Raw genomic sequence first — 23,605 nt, 5'->3', positions numbered from 1 at the left:
ATATAAATATATATATATATATGTATATATACATATATGTATATATATACATACATATATGTATATGTATATATATATGTGTATATATATATATATATATATATATATATTTATATATTCTCTTGCGTTCGTCCTTTGTGTGTGTTCCTATCCCTTTTCCTTATATATATTTCTATATATATGAGTATTTATTCACCGTTTGGCGGGATTTTGTGTTTGAATGTGTATATATATCTATATATCTTCTAAAATAGGACGATCTTCAGAGACAATCCAATATCTTTACTTGCTTCTGGGGGTGACGACGAGTCCGTCGAAACATTTACCATGTTCGTGAGGAGTGCCCTTTCTTTGTCTGTATTTAAATAAGATATTAAACAGACCTTACATATATCTAAAATAAGACTTAAAAAACGGGCGTAAGTGTCTAGTTGGCTGGAAAAAAAACCAGAAAGCCTAGGTTCGATTTTCGGTAGGTTTGAACTCTTCCAATTCAATTCAGTAAATGATATTTCGGCGAATATACCAAAAGAACTTTCTTGCACCTTAACTACACTAAACCACGTTGAAAGAATATGAACTCCCCTATGCTAACGCGTAAAATTCACTCGCTGTAATGACATGACCAATAGGAAGGTCAGCGTTGTGGTCTGGCCATACAGGTTAAGCTTCGCTTTGAACCCTACCTTCATATCAAGACTTGAGAAAGATCAGCAGATGAATTCACTTCACATTTTAGAGATATCCAGAGTGTACAAATGATCGCTTTCACCTTGTATGATGTTTTATAATTCTATGCTACTTTAATTAAGTCATTACCAGCTGAACGGGAAACCCAATAACTTTTATGGCTGAAATAATGACTTGTAAAGTGAAACGACAGCACCACAAAAGACTGAAATTTTTTAACATGTAGTTTATTTGGCAATGGATGGAGGTAATTATAACTCCATTGATGCCACATTAAGTGACCTCTGAGGCTATTCCTTATCTCCTCGTATATTCAACACTTTACCTCAAAAAGATTAACAAATCATTAGGTAAGGAAGACAAAATCTATTACATATTTATTTTTATTCATCGTTTCATTAAGTTCCTTGAATTTTCTGATCCACAGGGTTGATAAACTGGCGGCAGCATTAATTTAAGGCGATAAAAATAAGAAAGAGAAATAAATATAGCGTGCGTCGAAACCGAGGTCGAAATATTTTACCCTTGTTTGACAATACTTAAAATAGGGTATGGTAAGACTCAAGGCATAATCTGAGAAAGATACGATCATTTCGGGGAAATCAATCAGTAATAACTCGCTGAAAGTTACGTGGAAGAAAACTAAACAATATGCCAATTCAAAAATAAACTAATGTCAAACACGTGATTTAACACTTTTCTCTATTGTCAAAGAAAACAGCATTTTTAATATTTTTTATTTATTATCATTGTATGAAAACTCAAGGGTAATCATCAGCCGTAGCAGTGCTATGAAACTCCGCCTACAATTAACACCCGAATCAAGGAGAAGCACTAATGTGTAGCATGTAATAAAAAAACGACATTTCAAATCCACTGATTTAATGTGGAACATTACTGAAATTAACCATACAAATGCTGTGTACTGCGATGGAGAAAAAACAGCAAAATTTTACGTCACTTATACACGTATACAATATACGCCACTTGTACTATATTTGATGAAGATAATCTTGATAGACATGATTAAAAATTTGAAGATGCAATAATATGTTGAATTAATACGTATGTCATACCATTATTAAATTGTTTCTCTACTACCTATCCCAAACACAAGCCCGTGACATATTTCGATATGCAATTGCCAATCGAAAACCTAAACGCCACCCAAGTTGCGTGAGTTTTGAAATACCAAATCGTAGGCATACCCGTTCAGAAAAGGGAAAGAAACCAGTTTTTTATCCGAAAATGAGATGATTTACACGTCATGGGTATTAGTGCCTACCATGAGAGCGTTACCGTCACTTCAGATTCAAAATGAACTCTGAATCCGATTACTTTTTTATCAACAAATGCATTATACAAATTCTAAAAATTTCAGTTTTAACTTAAAATAAAGGTCACATTTTCAATGAAGTTCAATCGTTCGGCCTTTAATGAGGGAAAACAGCAAGAAGGAGCCAAAATATAGCTCGAAATGTGTTTTCTGTCAACTTACGCGATCTACTCATGCAAAAATGTCAGGTTCATTGGTAAGAATATTTCACCCCAAAGAATTAAATGTAAAAGCAAATTCTAAAAGCTAAAATAACGATGCCTTCAAGAGGCATCAATGCGCTCGCAAAATCTGTATCACAACCTTTACATTACAATTCATTTTCGTGAAACTTAAGAAGCCACAATAATCAGCCCGAAGATCAAGCATCAATCAATTAGATTACTCAGTACTATGCCCAACATCGTACGAAATTCACACATCAGGGTAGTACGGGCAGATTCTTCCCTGTGTTGTCAATGGTTTCCCAACAAGATGTGACACCCAAAAAATCACACAGCTTGGGTGATGCTGTGGGTTCCCGTACAGGCGTGCCCAGGAATCGAACCGAAGCCCTCCGATGTGTAGTACAGTGCTCTACCCCTGGAATACCTAGGTACATCTTTAGAAATTTAACCACTCTTAGGTAATTAGAGCGTCATAAAGTCGAAATTTTATTTATATGTATATATATATTATTTATTTATATTTATTTAAAAATCTTATATAAAGTCTAAAGTTTAAATCTCTTGAATAAATATGGTATCAACCCTTCAATGAAGTCACCTTCCCGTCTATGACTGAAAATTTATTCTAGAGTCTCTATCAAGTTTCCCAGTACTTTTTAAGCATTGCTCTTAGAATGGATGAAAGGTGGAGCGAACTAAGTCGTGGGTCACTCGACCTTTCGGGGTCCCTTCACCGCCCCAAAAATTGCGCCTACAAATTTCGGCACTCAGCTTACACAACAAAAAAAACGGACGGAGGTTGGAGTGGAGGAACGGGGGAGCCGACCGACTGCGCCTCCGGACCGGAGGGGAGGAAATGAAAAGACCCGGAAGAAGGCGGTAGGGGAGAGAATGGATTGAGAGAGTGGGGGGGGGGGTCGCAAAGAATTGGCGGGGTGTTTAGGGGGGTTTCAAGTTGCTCCTCTGAAATTGCGGTGGAAGTGAAAAAAGAGTCGAGGTGGACGGAGGGAGGCCTTAGGGGGGAGGGACTTGAAATGGTTGGCACGATGGGTTAGAGGCAGGGGGAGGGAGTGCAAAGGGGTTTGGGGGTCGAGTGAGAAAAGAATGGGTGCCTGCCTTCGCCGAGGGCTGCCCAGAATGTACATCGGAATCGAATTAACGTGAAGGAGGATGAAGCGGGTGAAGGGGGAGGCGAGTGGTTGGCAAAGGGACCAGGTGCGGGGGGGGGGGACAGAATGGTTCATGGAAGTCAATGGGAGGGGCGAAGGAGAGGGATATGGAGGAGACGACGTCGCGTGCGAAATTCGGGGGACGACGCATTTCTGGATTGGGATCCCAGAGTCCCAATCCACGAAAGGGCTTCCCCGAAATTTCGGCCGAAATAAAGCCCCAAATGCGGACGGGCCTCCGCTATTCTGTCGCTGCCTCTTTGTTATTGATGCCCTCGATAAAATTGGGGGCAAGTCCAGCGCTGGCCGATGCGGGGCGGCCTCACAAAGGATAAGATACGAGCGGATAAGGATTCTGACTTCCCCAGTATCGGAAGGGTAAAGCCACCGATTTGAAACCATGGGAACACTATATGCAGCAGAAATGTGTATGGTTGATTGACCCTAGTATCCATTAAATCAGTACTCAGCAAAGTTTTATATACTGGGACCTCAATTAATAATTTATTTTGAAAGTCTGCTTCATTATTGCGAATTTTCGATATGGAGTTGGTGACATCACTCTCAAAGGAAAACCACACCCCTCCAAATCAATCAACCATAGGCCATTTTCTCAAAGTTACAATTTGAAAGTCCCAGTAGTTTACTCGCACAGGATACTCTGATTATGGATAATATTTTCCGAAACCTATCAGGTTTCGGAAAATCACATTTCTGAGAAAGCTTGGTTCAGAATGTGCCACATTAATAAGGTGAATGTCGTAAGTGGTTTTAGATTTTCCTAAGGGAAAATTTCATATGTTAAAATAAACTACGTTTTTGTAATTTTCCACGCTGCGACTCAATAATTTCAATTATTTCGTATATTTTGAAAATGGCATTTCTTGCAACTACATCTATATCCGCATACTCATCCCGCGAGCCACCAAAAATGTGCTTCGTACGTGCAGGCTTCTTTTTGGGGAATTTCTTGATGTCTATGTTAAATGAGTTTGTAATTTAATACAGAAATTATTAAAATTTAGACTTATTTATTTAAATTTAGACCTATTTATTTAATTTTAGACCTATTTATTCAAATTTAGACTTATTTATTTAAATTTAGACCTATTTATTTAAATTCAGACTTATTTATTTGAATTTAGACCTATTTATTTAGATTTAGACTTATTTATTTAAATTTAGACCTATTTATTTATATTTAGACTTATTTATTTAAATGTAGACATAGCTATTTAAATTTAAACCTATTTATTCAAATTTAGACTTATTTATTTAAATTTAGATATATTTAGAAAATAATGCCTGTGAAAAATTACAAGCTCATTTAATAAGGACGCAAAAAATGTGCTTGGCCCGGAGGAAACTATGAATGATGCGAAGTAAATTGTGGCGTGTAAACTCATAAGCATCTAGGACTCCGTTTAGCAGAAGTAAATTTCCTTAAATAACCTTCAACCATGGTCATTAAATTAGGAACACAATGTATTTTTCCACTGTTCTCAAATACATTGTATTCTTCATTTGATGAACATGAGCTTCCACAAAGCCAGAAACCATCATTGATTGAGAAGTTCATTAAAAGTTCATAAAAGGTGAATCCGCAAAGACCTGAGAAATCCAATGCGTGGTTTGCTGGTATCGTACGACTGTCAGGGGCAAGCAGAGGATGAATTATTTCGACTATTCTCAACTAAATGGCTTGCGCTGAATGTACAAGAGCTATTTTTTTCAATATATTCTATTGTTTAAGGCTTCACTTTGTGGAAGTATTTAATATCTATACTAAAAGGAAAGAATTGTACTTTTCCGCAGATTTTATTATACGGTACAACGCGTTTCACCGACTTGCGGCATCTTCAGGTACAGTACCTGACGTACCAGTATGGATATTTTTTTCAATGTTGCACACTACTCTTAAGTCACCATATATTATTAAAATCTATACTTATACCACGAATATTTTACATAAGCATTCACTGACAATGAGGGCCAGTAACTGGGAAATTATATACACTCAGCATTGGGTCTAAGTTCCAGATTTCCTTATCTACTCGGGTTGATGTCACTAGAATTAATGTAAAGCTAAATATTTCACATTTTCCGGAATGTTCTGATTTTTCATGCATTTAAGATCTAATAACTTGTAGTAATTTTAAAGTGAATCCCTCATTCTACACTCATCAACTGTCACAAAATATTGGTATTGCACCTTTTCTACTGACTTGATTGCATAAAATTGCTGCTTACTCGATGGTTTATTCAAATGAACTATGATATTAATGCTCATGTTCCAAATTAATACATATTATTCAATCAGTAGTAATCAGAAAACAGAATTAATTTCGGGCTTTACATAGGATTTTCAACAAATAATATAGCATTCAAGATGTTTGAAAATACCTGAGCACTAGGTAAATAAATTACCACCTAGAGGTACTTGAACAACCTACGACCTCTGCGTTGGCAGAGCGTCACCCCGCCGCATCGCGACTGGCCGCAATGAAAACAATATTTAGGCATGATTTCAGCACACAAATCCAAACTGTAATTCCAAATGGTATCCAATTGTCGTTAAACAAAATCGAGGGTTTTAGCATACGTTAAGAAAAACTTCGTTGAACTGCATTAAACCAAGTTCAAATCCGGATGATGTCACGGCATACTCCAGCCTATGCCTAAACTGTTTGAAATTCAGGGAACCGGAATATTTTTCTGAGAAACCGCAGACGACATAGGGACGTCTCCCATATGCTGAGTGTATTGATATAACCTCAATGGACTTGAAAGCCTTCACCTCGTTCTATCCTCACCTTCCGAAAGCGACCACTGGGATGAAAAGTGCTGTTTGGTTTTTGAGGACCACCATCTTGGGTATCATGTTTTCGGTAGCGATTTTGAGATACACACGCATCGTGTTGAAAGGACTCGGAATTTCTCTCTCTCTCTCTCTCTTACACGCACACAAACGACCTCTCTTCATATTCCTCGTCGCAATCTTCCCAAACACTCTCATTCTCCCACTCACACTCTCTCTCCCCCAAGATGCCCTCCTGCTCCCTAATCCACGTCTTATCTTCCGCCACCAGCACTGCTTCCATCCCCCTTCCCACGCACCCGACCTCCTCTGGTACACAAACCTCCTTAACGTGATCGTAGGAGGCGTTCCTTCCTTACCAAACCAGGGTATTTCCCAAAGGGGAATCCCAGAAAACGGGGGGCGTTGAGGAGAACTCCTGCCGCCCAGAGCGGTCGGGATACCACCCTACGTCGTCCCCCGCTTGGCACTTGACTGATGACCAAAACGACGCTTCATTCGTGTCACGCTGGAGATGGAGAGCTGGCCAGTAGGTTAGTTACATCTACATCTACAAAATACCCCACATAGCCGCTGGAAGGGCATGTTAGGGGGGAGGGTGTTAGGTTAATAGGCATGTGTGCACGATCACTATACCACAACATATACATCGGTTCGATCACATACTAAAAGTGAGTAATTTAAAAGAAAGAAGCCACGTATATGCAAGAATATTTAATAACAGGATATATTAAAACCATGCAAAACTGTTATATCAATGACTATAAATTTTGCATGCAGGATATCGACCAAATATTAATAATACGACCGACAAGATCTTATTAATCGTAGTACGTCGGGTCCTGTAATTTGTCTTTAACTCTTCGGATAAAGGTCGTGCTTCAAATTTACCCAGTAAATTTTAACTGTATTTCAACCTACGGTCAACTACTGGCTCCCATCCTAATTCTTCCAATAGTGTCATGACACTTCTAATTTGTTCATGACGATTTTTCACAAGCCAAGCTGTTCCATGATGCACTCGACCTAGTTCAATAACTAAGCCTACCTAGTGAGGAACCGATATACTCGCAGCGTATTTAAGGTTAAGCTACTAAACTACCGTAAAATAATAGAGGTCTTTTACCTTCTCATTACATTTCCCAAGTATATTTTTAATCAATCCTAAGTTTTCATTTGCTTTCCTGTAAATTTCGCGATGGTGTTTTCACCAGGATATGTCCTTAGTAATAGGAACACCGAAATATTTTACCTTTTCTACGCTTTTAGTTGTTAGTAGTTTTAGATCGCGTTGGATAAGCCAAAGGTAAAAGAAGTAGACTCTTTAGGTGACTTTAGAGGGCAGGGTTAGCCAATGAGACGAGAAAATCGAAGGATGGGGACACCTGTTTTCATGAAACGTGGTGGAAATGGAATTGTCATGTGTAATAGAAAAAGAGGATAGGAATGGAGGAAAAGACGATAGTAAAATGTCCATGTAGCCTTTTAGGAGACAGGGGGTTGGCAATGAGATACAATTTCAAATTATACCTCTACTTAGTGGGTACCTTAAATTAGAGAAATCTGATGCAGGTATTCATAAAACAGTCCATCATCACAGATGATCCTTTTAATTGTCAGAAAAGGTATTTTTATGTGTAGGGTAATAGAACTACACCATTGAGAAGGCTTGATTATACATGCTCCTTTCAAAGTTCACCAACCGAGCGTAATTATCAACATGATCCACTCCTCTAGAAACCATCTGATACGACATAAAATGTTATGGCTATGTACACGCTAGTTGAAATCTTTGTAGAAATAAAATTTAATGTAACTTTCAAACCACATGCAAAACCACATGCAAAATCAACACACACATGTAAAAATATATCCACAGTGGCAAACACATTCATACAAGAATGGCTTCATTCCACAAGCATGCAATCACATACTATATGCCATTTAGTGACTATACATTGAATGACTGAAAATTTTTGCACCAAACTATTAAAGCTACACTCGGTTTTGGCTCATGAAATTGGTGGGATGGTCTCATTAACGCAGAGCAAAACAAAAGAAGCTCAATCGCGTTGTCACAAGAGCCTTTTAGTACACTCAAACAGAGATACATACAATGTTTTTGTATGTTGCTAAATACGCAATAGATTTCTTCCAAAGAAAAGCTCAGGGATTTAACTCAACAAAAATTTGAATGGGATCCCTTTGCACAGAGTCCAAAAATATTTATTCAAAATTTCAGCAGTTCCTTTTTTTCATTGTAAAACTAGTTTAATTCACTAAAATACAAGTACAAATAACAAATTGAGAAAAATAAAAGCTAAATATGACGCATTATTTTAATCATCCAAGCGGGATGGGATGAATTAAAATATGGGTTCAATATTTAATTAAAGATTTGATCGTGGAGGATTTTCAAAAGAGAACAAAATTTAATGAAATATAATTCACTAATGATTGTTAATTTAAACTTAAAAAGTATTTGTTTTTTAAGAGCAAATTTAACCCACCCCATTTATCACTCATCCTCTTCCGTATTTATTTAATTTCATTTACTACCTACTTATGAGGGTTTAAAAATATATTGGAATTTATTTTACCTTGCCAGAGAAACTGGATATAAAAATTCGCATACATTTGCATCTACATGGTACCCTGTAAGTAACCGTAAGGGTGCGTGGCAGGAGGTGAGTAAACACCAGGTATGGAATATAGCGTAAAATGTTTTTTTAATTGATGGTTACCGATACCTTTGTAAATAACTGAAAAAATGCAGATGATAATATCTAAATGTGTGTGTAATGTGCATTACAATGTATAGGTGCGAAATATGTGATTATCTACAAATCAGAGGCGGGCTGTAGCAAAAACTAAACATACAGGAGCGTATCATTATACAAAAAGTACACTTATAATTATATTATTACAAGAAGCAGAAACATAGATGAAAATCATCCTGAAGGATATCATCATAACTATCAAGTCTAAGGTTTGTTTTTACGGGCCGTGGTAGAACTGAACCTGAACTGCATTAAGGCGAGTGGAATTTACGCTACGCCCCTTAGGATTAGGTGGACCATTTGCAGTCTCATCTAGTTCTAATTACAATAAACGCACCCCTTTCATTTTAAATCGTGTTCTCCAAACAAATCACCCGGAATTCGGATCATGGACGACTCGATGATATCGGACGCTCTGCCCAAAACGTTGCCACGCCTTTTATAACAGAATACGGAAAACCAACGTTGATATCGTCGAAAAAGCATCCGACAGTGATATTCCTCCAACCGCTCAAGAGAAGGGGATTCGTGCGATCCTTTCGAGTTAATCCCTTTTCACGACGCAATTAAAAAGATATATGAGACCCGACGGCCGCCCCAAAGTGGCTCACGTCGTCGTCACAACGCCGTCACACGACCGCCGCGGGGGTTGGTGTCCCCGCCGCCTCCCACACCACCCTCCCCGACGGACTCCACCCCTCTCATCCGCGTACTGGGTTGTCCGTCGGTCCACGCGCTCGGAGTAAATAACGTGATCGACGGCATAATCCCGACTTGACGGCGCGACAGACCACTTGCCCCGTCCTCTCCCGTGCGTGGGCGCGTTCATCGCCCGTTATTTTCTCCCAAAACCCTCGACCGTCCTAACTGAACGAAGATTTCAGCAGTTAACCGATGGTGTCAGAGATTGTTACCCTCAAAATTCGGAATGCACGGCGCGGCGTCGTGGAAATGGGTTAAGCAAGCATTAGTTGCGGCTTTTGGGGGAGGGATTGGGCGGTGATTGAAGTGTAAGTGATGGGGGGGGGGGGGGGGGAAGGGTCTTCCTACCGAGGACATCTCGACGTAATAACTCCGCCCGGGTAGAAATTATCCTATTACGGCGCTAGATCCGCGCGATAGTCCAGGTGGCGTCTATAGCTCAGGTGCTTAGGGTCGCTCAGGTGTTCGCGATACTGCCTAAACTGCGAGATGCGTAACAAGGAAGCTATTTGAATGTCGTGCGGTGAGAGCACGTGGGGAGTGTGAGGGATAAGGGTGGAGGTGGTTTAATTAATCGGAAACGCATTTCCGATGTAATACAAAAAATTAATACTGTAGCCAGACCCACGTGCAGAACCCTTTGTTATAGCAGCACAATGACAGCATGAACAAACGCTAAAGCTATGGTTCATATCGATACATTTGTCATTAACTCCAACGACACTGAAATTCAAAATAGAAAGGGCACACCATGAACTCAACGTCAACAATTCTACATGTGCAAAAACTATTTATACGCAATGACCTAATTTGAGGTGTTTACTTTGCTTACCGGCCGTGCAAAGCACTGGTCGAGCGGAGATTATGTAAAGTTTACCTTGTGTTTTCATTCATTTTACATCGTGATTGAACACATAAAAGTGATTATATTCTGCAGAATATAATTAAATTACTATGCAATATAAGGTGGGGAGAAATAAAACGTAGCAAACATTTTTAACGCACACGGATTGCCATGGTCGTGTATACGACAGTGATGGCAAGTTGTCTTTGGAACGAATGCAGCATTTAGATCACAAAGAAAAAGTAAAAATACACAATGATTCGAAGAATTTTCCAATTATAAGATAATTTTTTTACCCTATTTATTCAAAAATGTCCAATGATCATTACTTTAAGCGTTCCACAAAATCATTTCATGTTCATCTACACTAAAATATCCAAGCCACCGCAATAGGGGTGGGGCAGGGTTGCTTGGACACAAGCCATATATAGACGCAGTAATATTAGTTCATATATCCACCAGAATACATGTGAGCCCATGTAAAATTCTTGCGCATATAAATGCCTATGTACAACATGTGATAATTTTTGCACTTGACCAATTCATCCAATGCTAATATTTAGTCAACTTTATTTATTTTTGGGCTTTTAGGTTTTATTTCGTTGTTTGTATATAAATCGTGCTAGGGAAGACCTAATGTTAGAACGTATTTGACTATGTCTTTAATTTTATCCCGGTGGTCGAATCTACCAAGAAACTTTGGTTCCATAATAATTCCCTCCGGGCCATTAATATATTCAGGCACGTTCTCCCATTCTAAGAAGTCTTACCTGCCCTATTTGAGAATCAAGAGGTTCCCAGCCAAAATCGCAGCAAAATCAATTTTTTCTGAACCTACATATATCTTTAATGACCGTTTACTCGTCTCAATTCCAGAAACCATCCATGGATTCTGAACTTTTTAGTGAACATGAATGATAGGAGAATTCTATGCCTATTCGACAAAACCTTTTTATTTGGCACAGCACATATGCTTCATCCTTAGGTACCTGGTGTGATTATTTGGTGCGACTAGTTTCAATATTTTGGCGTTATCCTCTGGTACCTGAGGATGACGACAATGCGTTAAAACTAATCGAATCAAATAAATAGGTTTCTGTGGGGAATACATTGTACTCTTCTTTCATTCGAAGATGAATTCCCATTTAGTGGGTGTAGGGGGCAGGGTACGCAGGTGGGCAGGGGGGCAGGCAGGCTAAATCGAACGATGGAGACTCATCGTACCGTGGGTATATTAATGAACATATTAATTAGCACCTGGCATGTTATAATCCTGACGAATTCGAAACACTTTCTATACCATTGTCGTCGTATCCATTGTGAGCATCACTGAGTTTACTGCAATGAATACTCCTCAAACAAGTGTATTAGGTCTCTTTTCTGTAGATTATGACACCTTTTTGGAAAAATTCGCTGCGTGATATATATATTCTGAGCCCCAACTTTCAACACCCGTTAGGATGTCTACTTGTCTACCTACAAATAAGTGTTCGATGTCTGATTCTTTATTTTCAATATTTTGGTAACTTTACGTCATAATATTTATACTGTATAGCTCTTTACACTCGCTGGAAGTAGGAATGGAATACACGCACTACGAATATCGTTAATATTTTCTTTCCGAGAGGCTTAGTTACCTATTCTGATTGGTTTAAAGTTATTTTCCGACTAATTACTTCCCTACAATGAGACCTATACTCTGGAAAACCAACTGCGGTTGAATATCGTCGTGTGTTACTGTATCCTACGCTCAACCAACTGCGATACTTCGTTTGTACAATATACTCCCGAAAGATTAAAAGGCAATCGATACGTTAAAGGACAGCTCGCAGGTCGTACATAGTGTGTTCTAATGTGTTAGCAAAAGTTTCCTTATCTACTATCTGAACATTCCACATGGCTCGAAATCATGAAACACAATCAGCCCGCGGACCAATACTAAACTCTTGAAAAAAGGCTTCATTTTCCTGGAACTTCTAGCCGCGCCCGCTGCACTTCGCAATTCAGATTCTCAAAATATCTCCGAAAAATTCCTTAAACCACCGCCATCACCGCCTGATTCACCTGGGGAACCCCGCCCTCCCGGTATAAACCAAGGGAACCCTTCCGTTGGCCCCAACGTCCTACGTCGTAAAGGAGACATTACATATACACCGGACATTAGAGCTACCTACTAATCTAATTCCCTCCCTTCCGGTACCCTGGGGGCTCTTCCTTGGCAGTGGCCTCAGAATAGGGGTAGGGGTTACAGATAAAAACAAATATGCTGTCATCCAACATTACCTGTTAATAGTTAAAGATGGGGTATATTTCTTATGTTCCATTCCCATCCACAGCGAACATTCACATTTTCTCCGAGAAACGACCCTGCAGTCGTTCGATCTACGGAGAGGCTACACTCCTTCGGGGGATGGGGCACCAGGTGTCCCGTCTGCCAATTAAGGGCTGGGCGCAGGGTGATCATTTGAACACCCAGCCCCTTCTTGCATTCGGGCGGACCCATGAAGCCCTATTCGCATGGCGGGCTAATGAATAATCACTCCGAGCCCTATCCCCCTTGTGAGAAGCCACTCCCCCGTCGATCTTGGATTGGAGCTCCTACACCGTCCTCTTTGACACGGGGGAATTGAGATGGTGCGATGGCTATCGTAGTGGCTTCCCACCCAGAGGGCCTGGGTTTGAATCCCGGCGGCGTCAAATGATTTTCAGTGGTATGTCGATCCCTACTTGAGGTGCTTTGTGGAGGGTACTTTGAATGAGTACTACGTCGGATGGGATGTTAAGCTGCAGACCCCTTGGCGTCTTTCGCTAAGAGTAGGCCAAATCCGACGCCGGTTTTCTCTCCACCCATCATCCTTTCCTGTTCATCCCTAGTGGCGTAAATTACCTTAGCTGTCGGTCGCCTCCCCTTAATACTACTACTCTTTGACACGGGCCCTAAGGGTCGCGCATTCGCCAGTATTTTGGAGCCTGGCAACAGGGCACCTATAGCAAAGCAGAAAACCTAAAGTATTGAAACCACATTATTTGACCCGTAAGTTAAGCTTACCAACACATCCCGATCAGAGTCTAAAGGTGAGTGGTACACAACCGTTTAGGTTTAATATGATCAGCTAATCATTCGTATTTAAACCGTGAACACTGCTGTCTCAGGTTAGTGCACTGAATTCCTTAGATAATTTTTAATCTGCGGATTCCAATTTTGATAGCAACAAACTCTATCCGTAGAATTAAATCCCTTCCTTTTTGACAATACATATATTTAACTATATGTAACATGTACCCCATGCTGGAAAAGCATCATTATCCTTCTTTACATCAACATTTTTGTTGCCAAAGCCACCGCTTCAATCACTCTGGGTCAATTTTGCAGCCCATATTCTAGGAATTGGCTATCATAACCTTTCATTGGAATGGATCTATTTCAAAATGTAAAACTCATTTGTTTTTACTGAGATTTGAACAGGATACCTCGATATTCGGTCGTGTACGTAAGAAGAATTAGCTACCGAGGCGTCCTCTTACACTGTGAACTTCTGCGACTGGTTTTTAAGAAATGATGTAATAAAGCGGTACAAAATTACATCAGAGAATTAAGGCGGATTATTAATAGAATTTTGCAGTATATGCAATAATTTATTTTGAAATACACAAAACATCTACCTAGTTACATCGCAGAATACTTTATCACGAAAAGATGGGGTTTGAGGATATGAACACGATATTTTTCCCAGTATCGATGGTACATTGCCCTTTAACTGGATTATTAAAAAAAAAATATTTTCGTAGCTTAGATATTATCGAAAAATGTGAAGTTGAGTGTATAAAATGAAACAGCGTATTAGATTAACAATATGAATAAATATCTAATCCCATGTTCAAAATTTTGTTTGAATATAAATCGGTCTTAGTAAATTATCACAATAATAAACATAATATCAGTACAAATGTCTGGATATTACAAAGTAAAACTCAACTGAAAACGGTATATTATTTCTTCAAACCGTGGGTTATTGCATCTGCTCTGTAGGTTTTGAACAATGCACCAGAGAGTAGACACTTTGGCTTTACGTAAAACGGTCAGGTATATTAAAGTATCATCTACCTGAAACCCGAATAGAGGCTTCCGTAAATGAGGAGCCGGAGCTAACCTATTCACTTTCTCCCTTCATCAAAAAGCTCACTGCCATTTTTTTTGCACATTGATTATCCCTTATTAGACTCAAAACGCTCTCGCTAATAAGACGGCGAAGTTCACCGTAACAGTGGCAGCATCATAAGACGTGCTGGATGAGTTAAATCCCTTCCGGGACGCATATTGGATGCCGCTGGCATCGTGCATAGTTTGAGGTCGAAAGCGCGGGCGTCGTATTAATGAAGCCTCATCGGGCACTCACGCTCCAAGAGCAAAGTTTGGAGAACCTTCACAATTAGTCGACGATGGCAGCGCCCCAAAAGATAGAGACCATGATGATTAATTATTTGCCTTTGTGGCCCACACCGACCGATGAAACTTTACGTTTACAAATGTCCCGATAACCAGATCAGAGGCATCAATAATTCTGGACGATTCAATGAAGTTGTTCTCCCATCAACAAACAGGAACACGACTTTAAAGGTACACTTTTCCACACAACAAATGATAGGATCAAACAATTAACATCCAGACCACCATCTAGCTTGAAATCATTCTATGAAGAAAATCACCAATGAGAAATGCATCACTATTTAGACTTAAAAAAAACCCGCAGTAAAATGTCCCCAAATGCATTTCAATTGCAGAATAAGACAGGAAAAAGCCCTTTACTCCGTTATAAGTATCCAAACAGGCAAGGGATTAGGTAAACTTAAATATTTTTAAAAGTCAATTAAACGCAAGTAATATTTCTATATATTTCAACGGATTGAGTTTAAATTTGCAATAAGAGAGGGCGTTATGAAAAATTGAAAAACAAACAGAAGTTACTAGGAGAAATAAACGATTGTTTTTTCTATTGGAAAGAAGAGCACAGTGGCTTACCTACATGAACAAAAACATTAAAACTTGAGAAAATGAATACAAAAACCATCTCATTTTAAAAAAAATTATCGCTTACACACAAAAGTGTTAAATGACCAAATATCTTACGTCTATTAATAAGTCTACTTTGTGAATCTATCTCATATATGATTCCTAAGATCTTTCACAATAATAAAAGCCTTGTGTGTCCGTACATTAACAACGTTTCATTATGGAGACTGCAGCCATGATTTCATTCAATTCTGGGAAATTCGAAATTACTGAAGTATCAACATGTACACAATGCCCCGCAAACCGCTGAAACGGCGTGAGGTGTTAAGTCACCTCACGTACCAAGTTTTACGTGTAGCGCATGGAATTGCAGCCCTCCTTTTTGTTTTAAATGAAACTTTAATCATAATAATAATCGAAATTTATCTATAAATCATAGATCAAATAAGCCTGCGCATGAAGGAGGAGGAAATCGATATCAGGAGCATCACGGAAAGATTTTAATACAAGATTACTAGGTACCTTTAAGAAGGAGCGTTGTTTTGTATGGCGCAGACACAGGGTCGTTGAAACTAAATAATAGGCGTTGATCGAAGCTTTTTAAACTTTAGGTGTTAATCCGGATGGAAAAAGCAAAACTAACGGGATAAAACACAAACGAAGAGATACTGGGCATGGTGAAAGAGTGAGAGGTTGAGGAGAGAGAAATGCTGGGAGGTAGGAAAGGTCAGTTATGACAGGCGTTGGAATGCTAGCGAGTACGGTGCAGAGAAAAAGGGTAGACATGTTGCAAGAAATTAAGGGAGGTATAATCTACGCGAATTTGAAGGAAGGTTATTTTTACTAGAGATGTAGAGAGATCAATCGTTCTTTAGTCTTGGTCCATCCAAAATCAACCTTAAATGGTGGACTAATAATAATCCAGAAATCGATAGATTAATAAATTACTTACTAATAGAGTGAAGAGGGTTAAAGAACTGGTGTTAAAAAGGGATACAAATCGAGTCTTTTATCATACGTTGAGACGTGTCTAGTGAAAGTTTCTAGTTGTTCAATGAAAAATTTGATAATCCGTCTATTTTAGGCAATTATATCAGGGCCAAAGAAAAAAGTATTGGAATTAGGGTGGGATGCCCAAATACCCCGAAGTCATTATTATTTCCAAATGATATGATCGTAAGAGGACTACTTGATAAAAAATGGTTCACATCGCTGGAACGGTTCGCTAGCATCGGTAGTGGACAAACAGAATTTCACTAGCAAAGATTATGATGAACGCAGTAGAAAATGAAAATGACATCGACGACATCATTGCAATAGATACGAGACGCACACGGCTAGGGTAGTGAAAAAAATAAGATCACAAAACATTGAAATGTCTCGCTCGAGGTGAAATCAAATTGGGCAAAGTGAACGAGCTAAGAAGAACCTTTACGAAAGTATTCTGACTCATGCTGCACAGTCAAAAAGGAGCAAAGGACATCATATAACACGGAACAACTTGCTGGTGATAACTTTGGTAATGAAATGTAAAAGGGGACAACTACGAAGTAAGCCCCAAAAATCGATATACCCGACTAACCAAAGTATACAGGAAAGATAAGTATAAAGATAAAGGTTAAGCACTGGTTGGAAACAGTACCTCGTAATTAATGAATGCCTAGAATTCTTTCCCTTTGGAATTAGTATCACGGTACCAGTCCCTAGTTTTACAGCGTCAACCTCTAAAACTAATTATAAATTTAATTAACTGGAGATATCACCAGAAAATATGTTCCAAAACTAACCAAGATACTTCCTCTTTGTACCATTACCTAGGAATATTTCCCTATGTCCTCTTACCGAGGTATCCGTGCCCAGATTTTCTTACCTTAGTTACTGGTAGTTATCAACGGCGACTAGATTTCTTGCCCGAGGTAATGAAGGTTGATATAAGCAAACGGGAAAATGAGATAATCTTCAATCCTAAGATTGATTGATTGTAGAACTCAATTCATCCCTATCAAACATTACTAAATTTACCGCCTTTTACCTCCGGCCCTGGAGCCATATTTTTGGCCAATGTCTTTGTCCCTTGGCTTTCCTCGTAAGATGATTCCATCTATTTTTATTATATTTATATTCTTTACTGATTATTTTTGCGGCAACGTGTGGCCAATCTTACAGTTTTCTTATTCTCTTTAGAGTGCTCCACAAGTCTTTTACTCTTCAATCCTTCCGTATACTTGTGCATTTTCATTTCATACACTAACTGTCCGTTTAGGTATTAATGGTATTGAAAATGGCATCAAATTAAAAAAAAACATCGGTTTGAAATAAAATCTAGGGTTCTTCTACAACCAAATTTACTAATACCATGGCAGGTCGGCAAGCAGGTATTTAGCCAAGGCGTGGTGCCCGAGGACACCAGCTTGTTAATAAAAAGGGTGAAATTAACCATGCAGGCAAGAAATTACCATAAATTGATGCTATACCATTACACTGTAAAATGGGATTCGACAAATATTACACCATAAGCTGTATTAAATCAGTATATCATTCACGTATACTCGCTTAGGAGAACCTTCGAATAGCATCTAAAGGGAGAGAATCCTCTGGAAAAGGATACGAAGGTGTGCATTCATTTAATATAGTGTGATTCACTCTTTGTATTACGATCCTGAATCTTTTGAGAAAGGGAGGAGAAAGGATTATTTTGATCTCTCTGTTCGACAATATCTACCTAACACAGTCGCTACTATTAGACCTGGCGAAGTAACGCGAAACTTGGCTAGTTTCCGAATCACCTTGCGTGAAATTACAAGGCTGACACGTTTGTTTTTTTTAACCACGCTTTATAAAAAGCACTGATATCATAGATTAATGATGATCATCATCAAAAACGCAGGGAAAATATAAAATAATGCCATCAAACTGTACGGAACAATGGAAGTATCACCACAGCAAAAAGGAAACGTTTTAATCAACCGGACTGGCGCGGCCTTGAATTAAAGCAAGGAGAGGAGGCGTTGAGGTTGCTTGCTGTATACAAATCACGTTCGCCTTGGGAGACGGCGCCGGCGCGGAATGAGTGAAGACAGGCAGACGAGAAGATGAGAGCGTAATGCAATTACGGCCCGCGGTGAAAAAAAGAACGTGGCCGAAGTGCGGAAAAGTGTTCGCAAGGCCTTGAAAGCGGAAGAACCGGGGAGGGCGTCGGAGGGGGAGGAGGAGGTGTGGGAGAGATGCGGGTTTGGGGGAGGGGGCAGGGCGGTGTGGAGGGCTTATAACGGACCGCGCCAAATCAAAATATTTCATGAGAGAAGCACCGGGAGGGCGGAGAGGCGAAAGAGAGAGAGAAGGGTAGTAGGGGACCGACCGCTCTTCCTATTAAGGTTCGGCGTAAAATTTTGGCAGTTTACGAGGAGGAGGAACTTACGAGGCAGAAGAGGGATGAAGAGAAAAAAAACACAGGCGCGGAAGGAATGCTGCAAAGTTCCCGGGGAAATGTATGAAAACATCTTTCCCCTTTTATTTCTGGTGGGGCTTCGGGGATGAAATATTCTTCAACGAGACGAGAGATACGTCCCGGTGGGGGAGATGGGAGGGATCGAAGGCGAGGGAGGGATGAGTGGGAACCGGAAGAGGGACGAAAGAGCTATTTTCTCGGGACGGATTCTCCCACCAGGAAGGGAAGAGGACCACGGCGCGGGCACCTTAGCGGGTTGATGAGGAGCCTCACCACCTCTCCCGACGTCCTCAGTGCTCTACGCCCAACAACTTCCATTTCCAAATAGTTTAATACCATGGATTCATACCGCATATTTAAAAGAATAAAAAATATGTATGGGGGCACTTAGCCGTCACGTGACGATTTTTGTGAAACCGAGGGAAGAGATAAACAGTAGACGGACCCTCCTTAAAAAATTCTGGGTTTCAATGCAGTTGAAAACTAATCAGATCGGTCCAAAATTTGCAAGAAACGGATGGGTAAGCCGCAGTGGTAACTTCAGCGGTGTAACGTATCTGGTGCTCACGCAAATGTGCGCATAACGCATTTAAATTATCATTAAATTTGATCGGGATCCGAATTTGAATTATGCTATGGAGACTTAATTTTTTAAATAGTAAAACTATCGGGCATTTTCGCTCTAAAATGTGATAAACTTCTAGTAAACTTGGATGAATTGTGACAATGATATTAATTGCCCTCTAAAAATGTTTCATAAAACCAAAATTTCCCAAAAAACATAACGGTGACAGTTCTACTTCATCAATGCTCTTTTTATTTAATATTTCATGTTTCCTCACTTTCACGGTCAGAAATATTGTGTCTTTCAGTTATAGCTAATGCGATCCAAAAAAATACGGGCCCAATTCTATTACTTCAATAAACTTACCAGATTTATACTGAAAATCCCATCCAATACGCAATGTCTCCAATAAACTCTCCCATTATATACAGGAAACTCTCCAGGGTGATTGTACATATATTATTTCCTGGCAAATTTTGAATAATGATGCCAATATAGAAATGAAGGTACAGGGGAACCATCCAGACCAATAAAAAGTACTTCTTTATCAGTTTTAAATAGAGCGAAATTCATGCTAACGAGGCTTACATTAATTAAATAAGATACGATTTATTTCAATTTCAAGAAAAATATTATGAAAACATAAGAATGAAATGACCACAGATATACTCATGAAGCTGTACTCAAATTGAATAATATAACAATTAAGTCAATTTAATCTATTCACTGAAAACGCTTAATGGATTATTAAATGCGATGTGCAATGAAGGCGCCATTATCTTTTAATTTTTTAATATTTTTGTAATTCTGAGAACTTGTCCATATTCGAACACGTATAGTCAGTGATGAATTAACAGGGGACTGTAGGAATTTTGGAAAAAAGCCATCTTAAAGTAAATGTAATGTGTACGTCATAGGCCCACAAAAAGTGCATCAAATTCTTTATTACATGTGATAAGTCAAAGAGGGGCTAATTTTAGAGTACAATGTTGGGCAGTGCTTTGTTGGGAGAGACGAGAGAATATTTTGGTACCTTACGTCCATCCGAACCTACCGTAACCGGTAGGTTAGTTGTAATAATAATAGCATTTAATTTATTGTGGGCATGCTTGAAAGAATTAATTAACATTTTACAGTTAACATGGTTCTGAAGTCTCTTCGCAGCGGTATGTAAATAAACGAATATGGCATTTGAAATAAATATTCATTGCCAGGCAAATGTTTAGCACACCACAGATTTGAATAAAACACGGGAATCAAATGAAAATGCGTACGCAATTAACCCAGATTCGTGCCTTATTTTTGATCAGTGGTTTGGTTAATATTTTCACAAATTTATGGAGATCCCTCCACGTTTATAGTAATTTTATAGTCATGTATATATGTATTTAAATGAAAATGAAATGACAAAAATAAATTTTATGGTGAGATTATTTTTTCATTGCAGAAATAATTATTGCACATGACAGAGAGGATTATTCCGAGATTTCTTATTTTTACAACTCATATCTAAATGACGAAGGGTTTAGAGTAGTGTTACTTCTGTACCAAAATGAATGGGAAGAAGCATGAATCATTATAATTTAACAACCAAAAAGGTTTTCTATGAGTGAAAACAAAAACTAAACCCAAGCAGTGATTCACTGTTCGTCAGAGAATGTTTCATAAAAATTTATGCACTTAAGTTCGCGTTCATATATCTGTTAGAAGCGAGCGTTATCAGGGGCATAGGAAGTAGATTTAAACAATCGGAAAAATGCGCTTCAGAGAAACGATTACAATAAAATGAGTAAAACTTCATCAGAAATTTTGCGTACGAGGCGAAGAGAAAAATCGGTGTGAAACCGTGGCAGAGAGAAGGGAAATGCAATCGGACACAATATTCCCTGAATACCGGAATGATGGAAGCATAGAGAATCGGTATTAAAGAAGAAAGCAAGAGGTGAATTACCAATTGATGAAAGAAGACTTGACCACAAGAGACTATGATGGCAGATTGGCAGAAAAACTGGGAGGATTTAGCGGAAAGTGTCTTCTAATATCAACTACCGCTGCTTCGAGCCATTCACGGTTCACGGAATTGGCAGCAGTGCTTCAACGTGGGAGATGACGCGGAAAAACCTCTCTGGCAAGAGGAATAACTTTATATGCATATAACTATGAATATACTATTCTTGAAGCTATCCTCAAACACAGTCTCTATCATGAAGCCACCAATTGGTAAATTTAATCTTTAACACTAGCCTAAATATTGATTACACGGGGTGAATCTCAACTTTTCCATTTAGGCAAAGGGATTTAGCTAGGCCTTGAATAAAGTAATGTTGATTGAAATACCGTGCTCAAATTCACTAAATAAATCATTAAAACTTATAAAAAATAAAGCGAGAAATGTAAAATTTGAATCATCGAGCAATGTTTTAATGTTCATAAAAGTATAAACTTTTGTTTCAAAAGTTCCTACTATAAGGTAGAGAAAATGAAATTACTCTTTTATTATTTTCAGTGCTGACTTTTTTTCCTACAGATCCGTCTCACATTATTAATTTAACTGATTATGATTTAACAATGCTCTCTTCGGAAATGACATGACAAAAAAATATTTGATGGAAAATAAATTATCCCATTCGACTCCTCAAACCAAGAAAAGGTGTACATTCCCGGGCACTAACCTCAATAGAACTGTTCGTTAAAAGTTTTCTATAACGCAAAATTCGGAAATAACGTAATGGAAGACGTCAGCACCGAAAAAAAACAAAAATTCACAGTAATCAATCCAAGGTTGGTTTTGCATGTGAGGCCAGAGAGCACCTAAATACTTCTAGGCCCTATGCACCGTGTGAGATTCATACATCAGGGTATGGACCTCGTCCCGCCTGTAGCATCCCAGGAAGATCTGGTACCCGAAAATCAATCAATCAGCTTGGAGGAAGCCAAGACTGCCCTGGGACGTCATCCGAAATCGAACCCAGTACATCGGGCTAGTACACAATGGACCACAACGCTACTTGGCACCGTGAAGGAACCGAGAGAAATCGACGTACGTTGAAGGGATTCCTCAATCCAGTCCTACAAAGTGATAACGTACTAAGAGGAGGTCCCTGAAATACTGGTCAACCACCGAAGTGGTGGGGGGGGGACTCTTCAATCGATTTCATTTTCACTCCCACCGCCCCACATAAGCCCTCCCCATCGCCACTCCTATCCGAACCCCCCGATGGAGCGGCTCACGGGCCGGGTGCGAGCGCCTAGGGAACAAGTGCCCACCCTCCAGGAGTCGGTGCGGCGACCCTCTTTATCCCCCCCATCCCACCCGCACACTATCGATGTTGACGCGACGAAAGCGGCCGCGTTCGCTGGGACGGCGGCGGCCGACGAGGGAGAGGACAAAGGGGCGTTTGATCGATGCGCCCGATATCCATTGTTGTCGGGGAGGGCAAGGCGGCGATGGGGTTCGGTGTGTGGGAGGGGGGGCGTGTAGAGTGTCCCCATCATGTTCACCAGTCGGCGGCGCACGATTGGCCTCCGGTCGACAAAACGTGTCAATCAGTGAAATACCCCCCTTCCGAAGGAGAGATCGACCGGCGCTTAAAGAATCCAGAGGTCGCCGGAGCGCGGAAGTGAACTGGAGTGCGGAGCGCTGAGAGCGTCACTTATCGCCGGCTCACCCCCCCCCCCTTTCCGATAGAGCAAAGATATAATCGATATGATATATAAGAGAGAGAGAGAGAGAGAGAGGAAAGGGGAGCGTCAAGGAAGGGAGGGCGTGATGGAGTCAATAGGACGGGGGAAGAGCAAGTGAGCCCGCCCACACTTCCACGACACTGCCCTTCGACCATGTACTCCGCGACACGGGCAATATTTTTTAACTCGTATATTGCTACATCATCATCATATAATGTCTACCTTTTAAAACGATGTTTCCGATGGTCTCTAAAAACAGTCCAACATAATATGGGCTTCCCCTACTTTATTTGCTTCTTTTTTCCTTCATAGAGTTCAAAATAATCAATCTTCCCAATTCCTTCCTTTTCTTTCTTCTTTTTTCTTCTATCGTGACCTTCAGCATTAATCA

This window comes from Hetaerina americana, unplaced genomic scaffold (assembly GCF_022747635.1).
Source record: "Hetaerina americana unplaced genomic scaffold, ioHetAmer1.1.p SCAF_9, whole genome shotgun sequence".
NCBI classification, from domain to species: Eukaryota; Metazoa; Arthropoda; class Insecta; order Odonata; family Calopterygidae; genus Hetaerina; species Hetaerina americana.
Note: the sequence above shows the minus strand (reverse complement) of the source record.